Source organism: Stegostoma tigrinum, chromosome 19 (assembly GCF_030684315.1).
Source record: "Stegostoma tigrinum isolate sSteTig4 chromosome 19, sSteTig4.hap1, whole genome shotgun sequence".
Taxonomy (NCBI): Eukaryota; Metazoa; Chordata; class Chondrichthyes; order Orectolobiformes; family Stegostomatidae; genus Stegostoma; species Stegostoma tigrinum.
Window position 1 is genome coordinate 26250665 of NC_081372.1, and position 12860 is coordinate 26263524.

Genomic DNA, 12860 nt, shown 5'->3' on the forward strand with positions numbered 1-12860 from the left:
TAAAACTTTTAAATGTTCACCGTTCTAATTACACAAGATATTCAATTTTATTCATGCAAACAATATCAAGTATTCTTTATTACATAATGACAAAAAAAAACAATTCCGAGGATACATGTAATTTGAAAAAGAAAAATGAAAATTTTGAAATAGGCAGCATCAGCAGAGGGAAAATCAGAGTTAAATGTTACAAATCAGTGACCCTTCAACGAAGTACTCAGTGGACAGATACAAGAACGCCATATTGAAAGAAGGAAACCTAAATGCAGCTCTTCAAAACAGGTACAGCATTGATTTGAAATTACCAGAGATGCAGTGCTGACATTTTGTGGCATAATTGCAAAGTTGGGAAGTCAGTGTAGTTTCAGAAGACTACTAATCTGTCTAGAAAACAAGATCCAATCTAGCCATAAAGGACATAAGTAAAGGCAACGCTAAGTAGTGAACAATGGTAAGAAATTTGCTACAATATTATATGCTCAATTTTTCACCCCAAAACCCATTAAAATACTATTCTTAAAAGAGTGGTGATTTACACATAATAGCAAAATATCATGTAATTATTTGTCTTCATCAGTTTTATTGTATAATTGATTCATGGAGTTATTGTTCGCAAGAACATTTTCTTCACAAACTGAAGGAGGAATACAGAACTTGTAAAGGAAACCTAGTTAGATTACATACATGCTGTGCACAATGTTGGGCAAACAACATCAAGAAGGATATAAAAACAAAAGGAAAAGGTCAAATATTCAAATAGTTTCTTTCAACACCATCTTTAAATTTCACTTGGTTGCCCATGCTTGAGATAACACTCCTAATAGATTGTCGTGTTCATTTTTGAAGACACTAGTGTTGTTACATTTTCTACAATAAATGCTTTGTAAGTGCACATTCGCCTCACTGTTACTAAGGTGGTGCTAGCAATTATTCACATTGTGAAGCGAGACTAGATAAAATTATGGATTTCTTTTACCCAAAGTGTAAATAGCATGGGTGACATGTTGTGATCCTCAGATAAAAGGCTGTACTGTATGGTAAACAGTAACAAACTCATCACTGGTCAGTGACAAGGTATCTTAAGGACACACAATTAAAAACATGATGCAGGAATTGAGGAAGCAGTAGAAACCAAGGCAAACATGACCAAGAAGAATAACAACAATCAGGGAACCATCACTGAAAAGAGCAGGGGAGGTGGTCAGAAATGCCTGTATTTCAATGCAGTAAGTTTAATAGGTAAGGTAGATGAACTCAGAGCTTTGGTTAGTACTTCGAACTATGGCATTATTGCAATTAGAGACACTTGGCTGAAAGAGGGACAGGACTGGCAGCAAAATGTCCCAGGGATATAGGTGTTTCAGGTGTGACAAAAGGGGATGTAAAATGGGTGGGGAGTCACTGGTAGAGGAATACGTCACTGCTATTCAGAGGGAGGATACATCAGATGACTCATGTGGGGAGGCAATGTGGCTAAAAGTCAGGAATAGAAAAGGTGAAGTCACCATGCTGGGGGTTATACTACAGGCCTCCCAATAGCCAGTGGCAGATAGAGGACAGAGTATGTAGGCAGATATAAAAACAACAGTGCTGTTGTGGTGGACGATTTTAACTTCCCCTATATTGATTGGGTCTCGCTTCATGCTAGGAGCTTAGATGGGACAGAATTTGTAAGGACCATTCAGGAGGGTTTCTTGGCACAGTATGTGAACAGTCCAACCAGGGAAGGGGTTATACCAGACCCGGTTTTGGGAAATGAGCCCAGCCAAGTAAGGGGGAGAGCATTTCAGGAGGAGTGAAAATGATGCTGTGGGTTTTAAGGTACTCATGGATAGAGACAGCAGCAGTCCTTGGGTGAAGTTGTTACATTGAGGGAAGGTGAGCTACAACAATATTAGGCAGAAACTGGAGAATTTTGATCGGAGGTGGCTGTTTGAGGATAAATCCACATGAGTTACGTGCAAGTATTTCAAACAGCAGTTGATAAGAGTTCAGGAGTGGTCCATTCTTGCGAGATTGATGGATAGGTATGGCAAGTTCTGTGATGCATGACCAGGAATGTTATGACCTTGGTCAAAAAGATAAAAGCAACTGACATAAGGTTTAGGAGGATGCAAACTTATGAAGCCCTTGAAGCATTTAAGGAAAGTAGCAAAGAAATTACACAAGGAACTATAAAGGCTAAAATGGGTCATGAGAAGTCATTAGCGAAACAGATTTTATGGAAAACATGTATAAAAAGCAGGAGGGAGCCAGGGAAAGGATTGGTCCACTCCAGGATAAAAGGAGGGTGTCTGTGCGTGGAGCTAGAAGAGGTAGGTGAGGTCCGAAATGAATACTTTATGTTGGTATTCACCAAAGAGAAGGAATTGGTGAAGGATAATCTCAGGGAATGGAGTACCAAATTTCTCAGTCAAGTTGCTATTAAAAAGGAAGAGGTATTGCAGGTCTTAAAAGTATTAAGGTAGGTAGGTCACCAGGTCCTGGTGTGATGTATCCCAGAATACTGAGGGAGGAAAGGTAACAAATTTCTGGAGCACTGACCAACATTTTTGCCTCCTGTTTGGCCACAAGTGATGTCCCAGAAGACAGGAGAATAACCAAAGTAATTCCATTGGTTAAAAAGGGGTAGCAGTGATAATCTGGAAATTACAGAGCTGAGTGCGTCACATCAGTGGTAGGGAAATTTTTGGAAAAGATTTTCAGGGACAAGATACATGTGCATTTAGAAATGAATGGACTTATTAACAATAAACAACATGGTTTTGTGTGGGGAAGGTTATGCCTCACTAACTTGATCGTGTTTTTTTGAGGTGGTAACGAAGATGGTTGATGAGGGAAAAGCAGTTGATGTCGTCTACATTGACTTCAGTGAAGCCTTTTACAAGGTTCTACATGGCAGACTCATTTAAGAGAAAGTCACATGGTATTGAGATGAGCTAGCAAGATGGATATGGAACTGGCTTAGGAGGTGTATGGTAGCAGAGGAAGGCTGCTTTTCAGAATGGAGGTTTATGACTAGCAGTGTTCCACAGGCATCAGTACTGGGACCTCTGCTGTTTGTGGTCTACATAAATAATTTGGAGGAAAACCTAGCTGGTGTAATTACTAAGTCTGCAAATGATACAAAGGTTGGTGAAGTTGACGACAGTGAGGAGGGTTGTCAGACGTTCAGCAAGATAAAGATCAGTTGGAGGCATAGGCAGAAAAAATGGCACATGGAGTTTAATCCAAACAAATGTGGGGTGATGTATTGTGGAAGGTCAGGTACAGGTGGAAATTATACAGTGAATGGCAGAACCCTCAGGAATACTGATATACAGTCACAGATCCTTGAAGGTGAGAGCGCAGGTGGATAAGGTAGTCAAAAAAAAAGCCTATGGCATGCTTACTTTCATTGAAAGGGGCATTAAGTACAAGGATAGGCAAGTTATACTGCAGCTTTAGAGAACTTTATTTGGGTCACACTTGGAATACTGCATACAGTTCTGGTCACTACACTACCAGAAGAATGTGAATGCTTTGAAGAGGGTACAAAAAAGGTTTACTTGCATGCTGCCTAACACAGGGCACTGTGTTCGTTTTCACTGGAATGCAGGAGGTTGAGGGGTGGTCTGACAGAAGTTGATAAGATTGTGAATGGCACGTACAGAGTAGAAAGTATGAGGCTTTTTCTCAGGATAGCGGGGTCAGTCACTAGGGGATACAGGTTCAAGGTGCAGGGGTGGAAGTTAAGAGATGTGCACGTTTTTCACACAAAAGATGGCGAGTGGCTGGAAAGCACTGCCAGAAGTGGTGATGGAAGCAGACAGTACAGCAGCATCGAAGAAGCACCTGAATGAATGCATGAATAGGAAGGGAATAGAGGGATATGGATCCTGTGTTCGAAGACAGTTTTAATGTGGAACAGCAAAATGCATTGGCACAGGCTTAGAGGGCCAAAGGGCCTGTTTCTATGCTGTATTGTTCTTTGTTTTTGTTTCTAAAATAAAACAAATGTGGTGAGAAGTGGAAATGGATGGAATAAAAGAAAAACTCTGACACAGGGACTCCCATGTATTCCAGTAAAGTGGGGTTATTTTCTTGTAAATTAAATGACAATATAGAGGACATGAGGTGTAAGGGAGTGAGATAAAACTGGGTGCACCACAAAGAAATACTATGGTACAGGCCTGATAGGCCAAATTGTCAATTTATGAGAACAGTCAACATTTTGAACATCAGTTAACTTCCAATTACAATCCAGCAGCTGAATGATAAGAACGTAATAATCAATATGTTATGCTTCAAAACAGAACAACTTCCAGATGGAGGATAAAAGATTAAAAAAGACCAAAACAAAAACAAACTATGAAAGGAAAATTAGGTTGCATCAAATTGAAGGCAAACTCCACGGCCACCGTGCATACATACCAGTTTCTGTGCCTTGTCCACGGAGTGACAGGAAGGAAGATCAGCTGCAGGGCATTACGTAAGGTCATGGAGATACTTTCTTACATGCTACAAACAAAAATGTCTGCTTGTTTTTTTGAAGCTTAAAATTTCCCAATTTTAAGGTAAATTTTAGACATGAAAAGCTAGCTTAGTTATTCATCTAGAAACCCAACAGAATCACTGTAGCACTAGAAATAACTCCGGGTGGTTTGCATTTATGATACTTTGAAGTTCATAGAATAGAATAGAACAAAATAAGCTGTGTGGAAACATGCCTTTCGGCCCAACAAGTACACACCGAACCTCACAGCATCCCACCAGACCCAACCCCCCATAACACACCTAATCTACACCTCCCTGAACACAATGGGCAATGTTAAATGGTCAATCCACCCTAACCTGCATATCTTTGGAGTGTGGGAGGAAACCAGAGCACCCAGGGGAAACCCACACAGACACGGAGAATGTGCAAACTCCACACAGTCAGTCGCCCGAGGCTGGAATTGAACCTGTGTCCCTGGGGCTGTGAGGTAGCAGTGCTAACCACTGAGCCACCGTGCTATTTCAAGGTCATTCTTTGGATGAAGAAATCTCAATAATCAAGAAAAACATTATTTTTATATCATGAACAGCTCTTTTCCTAATTAAAAAGCAACATTTCTTCATTTTTTCTCAGGATTTAATGAGTTTACATTAGTTATCGATGTCACAGCACTTCTCTACACTGATATCCTTCCATCTGTATATAAAGTTCAAACAGCAAATAAAATTGCATATGCTGTAGCTTTACATGGTTTACTTTTGCTGGCTCACAGGTCATGTTGTCATTTTCTTGCAATCAGGATCATCAGTCTTATGAGCTAGAATTGATAATTTAGGGTCTCGATGTCTAGAAGCTTCCAGGACTTGGAAAATTTCCTCATGTTCAGCAACCAAGATGAATTCTTCAGATTCCTGAACATCAGACTTGCCACAGGGGAACCCTCTATTTCTTCCAAGTTATCAGTAGACAGAACTTGAAGCACAGGGACCAGATGGCAGTTTGAATGACCCCCGAGAAGAACAGTTCTATCAATGCAAACAGAGTTCAACAAAAGGGGTGCTGCTGCACCAAGATTAGAATTGACAACTCTGGGTCAAGATTAGAATTTAATATGGCTATTTCCACTAAGCCATCTAACTGATTATTACCATCCTAATTGCTTCTTCACTGATTTGAAGATGAACATTAAGACCATTGAAAGCAGGTTGGCAAGAACATTAGCATCAAGTAGTGGGTTATGTGGAGGCTAAGACAGACGTTAGCAGATTTTCAAATTGTCGCAAAAAATTCAACAGAGAGTCTAATAGCAGCACTCTGGGTTGACGTGCATCATGTGGACTGCAGCTTACGATCTTCTCAACAGCTATTTGGGACACTGTCCTTGCCAATGAGTCTTGCGTTTCATAGACACATCCACAACTTTTGTGTTACTAGCCCAATAAGTGTAACCAATAGGTCACCCGATTTCTGGGTATTATAGTTTGAACAAATAAAAATGGAGCATGAACACCAGCAAACACATTAAAATCATACTCCATTTTCTCTTAATTAACAGATCTTAAAACGATATACATTATACACATACAATACACAAGGAACTGCATGCTGGATACAAGGAGAATTTGCTCAAGATTATTTAAAGACAGAATTACTGCAGCAAGAGTTCAGAGCTTAACACACTGTTTCACAATCCAATTGCTATATTAACAGCTGTAAACTCCTTTTAAAATTCTCTTCAGAACATTCATACCATTTGTAACATATTATGGAACAAAAATGAATTAATTAGCATTGACGGTCTCTTGAGATGGACACCTTAAATGCCAAGTTTATGAATGATATAGTGGATTCAACAATACAACATCGGGAATGACCAATTATGAAAAAAAACCTTAAATCTGAATTTAAAAATCTGCCCCTTTCAAGTCCCTTCAGAATACATTTCAATAAGATCACATCTCACTTTTTAAGCCCTCATGACTATAGGCCCACCCTATGCTCATGAGGCATGATGCCTTTTCAAGCGAAAAACATTTTACCTCTTGTGGTCAGTATCATCCTCTTCCCTGCCTATTCATATCTCTGTTAAAATTCCGCTTAAGTGTTGCATTCTACCACCTTTCTACCAGTGTGTTCCGGACACTGACTACCTTCTGTCCAAAAAAAAATTGCCTCTCACATCTCCTTTATACTTTCCTCCTTTTACCTTAAATCTATGTCCCCTAGTAAGTGAAATTCCACTCTGAGGAAAAGACTAACTATCCATTCTGTCAATGCCTCTCATAACTGTGTAAACTTCCATCAGGTCCCCCACCGGTTTCTGACTTTAAAGCGAAAATGTACCAAATTCTGGTGAACCTTTTCTGTACCCTCTCCAAAGCCTCCACATCCTTCTGGCAGTGTGGTGACCACAACTTTATGTAATGTTTCAAATAAGACCTAACTATAGTTCTATACAGTTGCAACATGACTTGTCAATTACTATACCTTATGCTCTGACTGACAAAGGCAAACTACTTGACTGTATTATCTACTTATGTTGTCACTTTCCAGCAACTGTGAACCTGTATACATAGATATTTTGATGTTACCATGAGTTCTGCCATTTACTGTATATTTTCTTCCTACACTAAACATTCAAAATGCATTACTCCTGATCACCTGCATTATTCAGCCTGTCGGCACTCCACGCACACCATTTGTATGATCTGTCAGCGACGCCCAGTTTTGGTTCTGCCCGGGCCACTCAGCTTCAGACCTCATTACAGCCTTGGTTCAAACATGGACAAAAGAGCTGAATTCAGCAATGTGGTGAGAGTGACAGCTGTTAACATCATGGCTACAACTGGACCGGACTATGGCATCAAGGAGCCCAATCAAAACTGGCATCAATGGATATCAGGGGGTAAACACTCTAGTGGTTGGAGTTACACCTAACACATAGGAAGACAGTCGTGGTTGTGGGAGGTCAATCATATCAGCTCCAGGACATCTCTGCAGGAGGCCCTCAGGGTAGTGTCCTTGGCCCAACCATCTTCAGCTGCTTCATCAATGACCTTCCCTCCATAAAGGTCAGAAGTGGGGATGTTCGCCAATGATTACACAATGTTCAGCACCACTTGTGAGTCCTCAGATACTGAAGCAGTCCATGTTCACATGCAACAAGATCTGTACAATATCCAGGCTTGGTCTGACAAATGGCAAGTGACATTTGCACCAAATGCCAGGCTGTGACCATCACCAGTAAGAGACAATCTAACCATTGCCCATGACATTCAATGGTGTTACCATCACTGAATCCCCCACTATCAACATCCTGCGGGGTTACCACTGACCAGAAACTCAAATGGACTCACCGCATGAACAGATTGGCTACATGAGCAAGCCAGAAGCTGGGAATACTGTGGAGAGTAACTCATCTCCTGACTTCTCAAAGCCTATCCACCATCTACAAGTCAAGAGTGTGATGGAATACTTCCCATTTGCCTGGATGAATGCAACCCAAACAATACTCAAGAAGCTTTACACCATCCAAGACAAAGCTGCCTGCTTGACTGGCATCCACAAGCATCCACTCCCTCCACCACCGATGATCAGTAGCAGCAGTGTGTACCATCTACAAGATGCACTGCAGAAATTCACCAAAGATCCTCAGACCGCACCTTCCAAACCCACGACCATTTCGATCTAGAAGGACAAGGGCATCAGATATATGGAAACACCACCACCTCCAAATCACTCAACATCCTGACTTGGAAATATACTGCCATTCTTTCACTGTCGCTGGGTCAAAATCCTGGAACTCCCTCCCTGATAGCATTGTGGATCAACCCACAGCAGGAGATATGCAATGGTTCAAGAAGGCAGCTCACCACGTCCTTCTCAAGGGCAACTAGGGATGGGCAAGAAATGCTGGCCAGCCAGTGACACCCACACTCCACAAAGTGAATAGAAAGAAATAAATCTCTGCCAATTGACCTCTCTGCTTATAAATTCTGTGCTGTGTGCTTCGCTCCTGCTTCACCTGAAGGGACAATAATCCAAAAGCTTGTGATTTCAAATAAACTTGTTGGACTATAACCTGGCATCATTTGACCTTGTCCCTCCACCCCAGTCCAACAATGGTACCTCAAAATCATGTTTATCTCGACTGACCCTTCCAAGATTTGTGTACAAGGATTTTCAGAACACACTGCACTACAGCAAAGTGTGATTTCTCTCTCCATTAAAATAATGTTATATTCTTCTATCTGCCAAAGTGGACATCCTGATCTGCCAATTTTTGCCGAATTCATCAATACATATCTCTTTCTATCTTGTCTCCTCACAGCTCATTTCCATATCTATCTTACTACCACTAGAAAATCTGGCTACAATGCAGTCAAGTTACTAACTTAGATTCTAAATAATTGAGGCCCCAGAATTGATCCCAACCACATTCCAATTAACCACAGTATGCAAACTGAAAATGAGCTATTTATCCCAATATTGTTTCCTGTTAACTAGTCAATCATCTACTCCAATATATCAACTCCCAATACAATGACCACTTTGTGCAATATATGGTATCTTGAAGAATGCCTTTTAAAATCTAAATATACTAGATGCACTAATTTCCTTCAACCAAACTGGATGGTCTGCTGTCCAAACTCCGATACTCGAACATGATTTCCCTTTTGTTCTGGGCCAGAATAGCCTACACCCTAGCGTTTATATTTGGTTAAAGACAAGTGTAAGACGCTGTGTTCCAGATGTAATCTGATAGGTCCACCACTAGGCTTTAAGCAAAACACATTTTATTCTTACAACATGTTTAAAATACAAACAAAAAGAACCGGCATAACTTTAATTCTACTGAAGTACTTAAGAAGATATTGTATTCTTTAACCACTGATCATCAACTGTTCCATCATAGATAGCATCCCATAAACACACCCTTGGTAAGGCAATTTATTAAAAACAGTTAGGGTTCTCACATGCTGTCTCTCTCCAGTCCAGAAGAAAGAAACAAACTACCCATTTTGATTTTTAAACGGAAGCCTTGTTGTCTACACTCTAGCAGAAGAGAGCTCAAGCTTTCAGCTTCAGCAGACCTTCAACTAACTGAATGAAAAACTAAAAACCTTCCTGGTCCTGTTTGAGCCTTAACCCTGTCCAATCATGATTGCTGTGCCTCATTTAAAGAAAAATGTAGGAAGAGGTCAAAAGTTGTTTACTAACTGCATGTCAGAAGGAAAAATTCTGGCACCACTGTGGCAACATCACTCAACAAGAGAAACAGGACAGGAGACATCTCTCAAAGGGTTAGTAGGAACTGCCATTGCTGGAGAATCTGAATTAACAAGGTGTAGATCTAGATGAGCACAGAGGCCAAGCAGCATCAGAGGAGCAGGAAAGTTGACGTTTTGGGCCTAGACCCTTCATCAGAAAGGAGGAGGATCCAGACCCAAAACGTCAGCTTTCCTGATCCTCTGATGCTGCTTGGCCTGCTGTGTTCATCCAGCTCTACACCTTGTTATCACTCTTAAAGGCACAGGTTTTGTGAAAGGGTGACAAAACTATGTTGGCTCTGTCTGACTACATTATGGTTTCTCCGTATGTCCTTTTATCACCTTCTTAATGGACTCTTGCATTTGTAATCAAAGATTTAAGTCTAAATTTGAGCTTTCTGTTTCCTGTCTTGGATAGCTATGTTACATTGGCAGCATTCAAATCGGCAGGCCATTTGCACAAAATTGAGGGTAAGTTGAAAAGATTAGAATCCATGAAAACATAACCCAGTCTGATCTGTCTCTCTGGCTCAAAGGGAAACAGCACACATTACATTTTATCCAGTGATATAAAAATTTGTGCATGTTAATATTCATCTGAATGATCATGGTTAATGGTAAACGATCATCCGAAAAACCAGAAGAAAACAAATCACGAAGTACAACTGGGGAAAAGAGGAGAGGAAGGAATGATCTTCAGAGATCAATACCATATTTACTTCAGCGAGAGAGGACATCTAGCACATGCCAGTGTACCTGCTGCACTCAAGTTTCCCCTTTTAATTGTAACATTTTATTCCCCTACTCCTTTATGCTTGTCTGGTTTCCCCTTAAATGCTTCTACACAATTTACTTCAACCAACCCTTATGGTAGAATTTCAAATTCTTAGCACTCTTTGGATAATAAGTTTTTTCCAAATTCTTTATTAGATTCGTTGGTAACTATCTTACATTAGTAGTTTCTAGATATTCTATCCATAAAAAAGAAGCCTGCTCTCTACACTCACTGAAAACCTTTCATAATTTTCCAGATCTCTATTCGGTCATCCTTTAGCATTCTTTTCGCAACAGCGTAAAGATCGAACTGTCGATCTCATGATATTGTAATTTGCACTTTTGGTGTCATCCTCATAAATCTTTTCTGCACCTTCGCCAGTACCTTTGTACTATTTTTACAGTATGGTAATGAGAACTGCACACTCCATTCAGTGTGGGTGAACCACAGTTCTATGCAGGTTTGGGAGAACTTCACTACTTTTCAATTCTACCTTTCAGAAATCGTACTTTTCTCACCTCAGTAATAGCATAACATTTACTGAATAGTGCAATTATTCTAAGTTAGTCCCGAATTAGAGATGTGTAGCCTTATGGAAAGAAAAACTGGAATATACAGACCAATTTGGACACTTTCTGGCCACAAGGTCAACCGTTTAATGCGAAGTATAGATCACCTACTCTTTACAAAAGAAGAAAAACACTGGAATGACAGCCACTCAATGAGACTATGGTTCCCTGTACTGGCAGTCACCTATTAACCCTGGACTTCAAAACCTAGGGAGTCATAAAGAAGATGACCTCCAAAGCTTCCAGCTATTACTGTAAGTTTCCTTTAATTCCAAAGTTCAAGTTGTGAATATAAATTCTTAACAGTGGTCCCAGCAATAATCCATGCAAAACACCACCTCCAGCTTCCACCACTTTGAATAACTGTCGGGTAAAGTTGTCATAGTGCTACTAGGCAGTCGGGCTGCTCTCTCATTAGAGAGAGAAGACTGCTGGTGGCTTCACCTAAGGATCACTACGTTTCAATCAAGGGGAGATAATAAGGAGGGGAATCTTTCATAGTAACCTATGCCAGTGCAAGAATTGAACACACACAGTTGGCAAAACAAAACAGCTGTTCAGCCAATGAGCTAACCAACCGACAAATATCTTTAAATAGATGGCAGAACCATAGGAACTGAAGAGCATAATCAGCAATGTAGCATTCCACAGATATGCATGCGCTGGATAATGGATTACCATCATCACCTTCTAATAGGAAGGATATAATTAAGCTGGGGAGGGTTCAGACGAGCTTTACCAGGACATTGCCAGGCATGGAGGGATGAGTTATAAGGAGAGGCTGAATAGGTTGGGACTTCTTTCACTGGAACACAGGAAGTTGAGAGATGACCTCAGAGGGTTACAAAATCATGAGGGGTATAGATAGGGCAAATGGCATCTATCTTTTCCCGGGGCAGGAAATTTCAAGACTGGGGACATTTTTTTTAAAGTGAGAGGGAAAAGATTTAAAAAAGACAAGAGACAATTATTTTTAAAACAGAATGGTTTGTGTATGAAATGAACTTCTGGAGGAAATGGTAGATGCGGGTACATTACAATGTCTAAAAGACTTTTAGACAAGTACAAGGATAAGAAATGTTTGAAGGGATATGGGTCAAACGCAGGCAAGTGGGACTAGCTCAAAATGATGCCTGAGCAAGTACTTCATCTTCCACAGAAATCTGAAAATTATTATTTCAGGAAGGCTGCTACAGAAGTCATTTTGTCGACTCAGCAGTACAGATACAAGGGGAGACGAGGGCCTCCTGGTCTTATCACCACACGATTAATTCCACAGACCCAGATTCAAATTCAAATTCTACCATGACAGATGGCGGAACCTGAATTCAGTTTTTAAAAATCTGGAATTAATGATCAAATGATAACGATGACATGGTGGTTGACTGTTGGAAAACCAATCTGATTCACTAATTTCTTCCAGAGAAACAAATCTGCCATCCTTGCCTGATCTGGCCTGCATGACCCCAAATCCACAGCAATCTGGTTGACTCTTAGCTGCTGTCTAGGTAATTAGGGACAGACAATAAAACGCTGGCCTAGGCAGTGATGCCCACATCTCATGAATAAATAAATAAAACAAAAAAATCTCTCTCTACAACAAAAACCTTTACTGAACCATCAGTTCCGTAGATTTCAAGAGTACTTCTGGCATTTGGCACATTTAAACAATGTGCGAACATGTCTGATAACTACAAACATTTTCATGGGTCTGTTCACTTTCACATAGGATTTACCACACCGTGGTCAATAGGTCATCCTTTTGTTTC

At 40.4% G+C, this 12860-nt stretch overlaps 1 protein-coding gene across 3 annotated transcripts in view; it reads right to left on the minus strand.

Moving 5' to 3' along the window:
- LOC125461414 (polycomb group protein ASXL1-like) overlaps nucleotides 1-12860 on the minus strand; it is a 106756-nt gene that overhangs the window by 47430 nt on the left and 46466 nt on the right. The gene's annotated exons all lie outside the window — the stretch shown is intronic.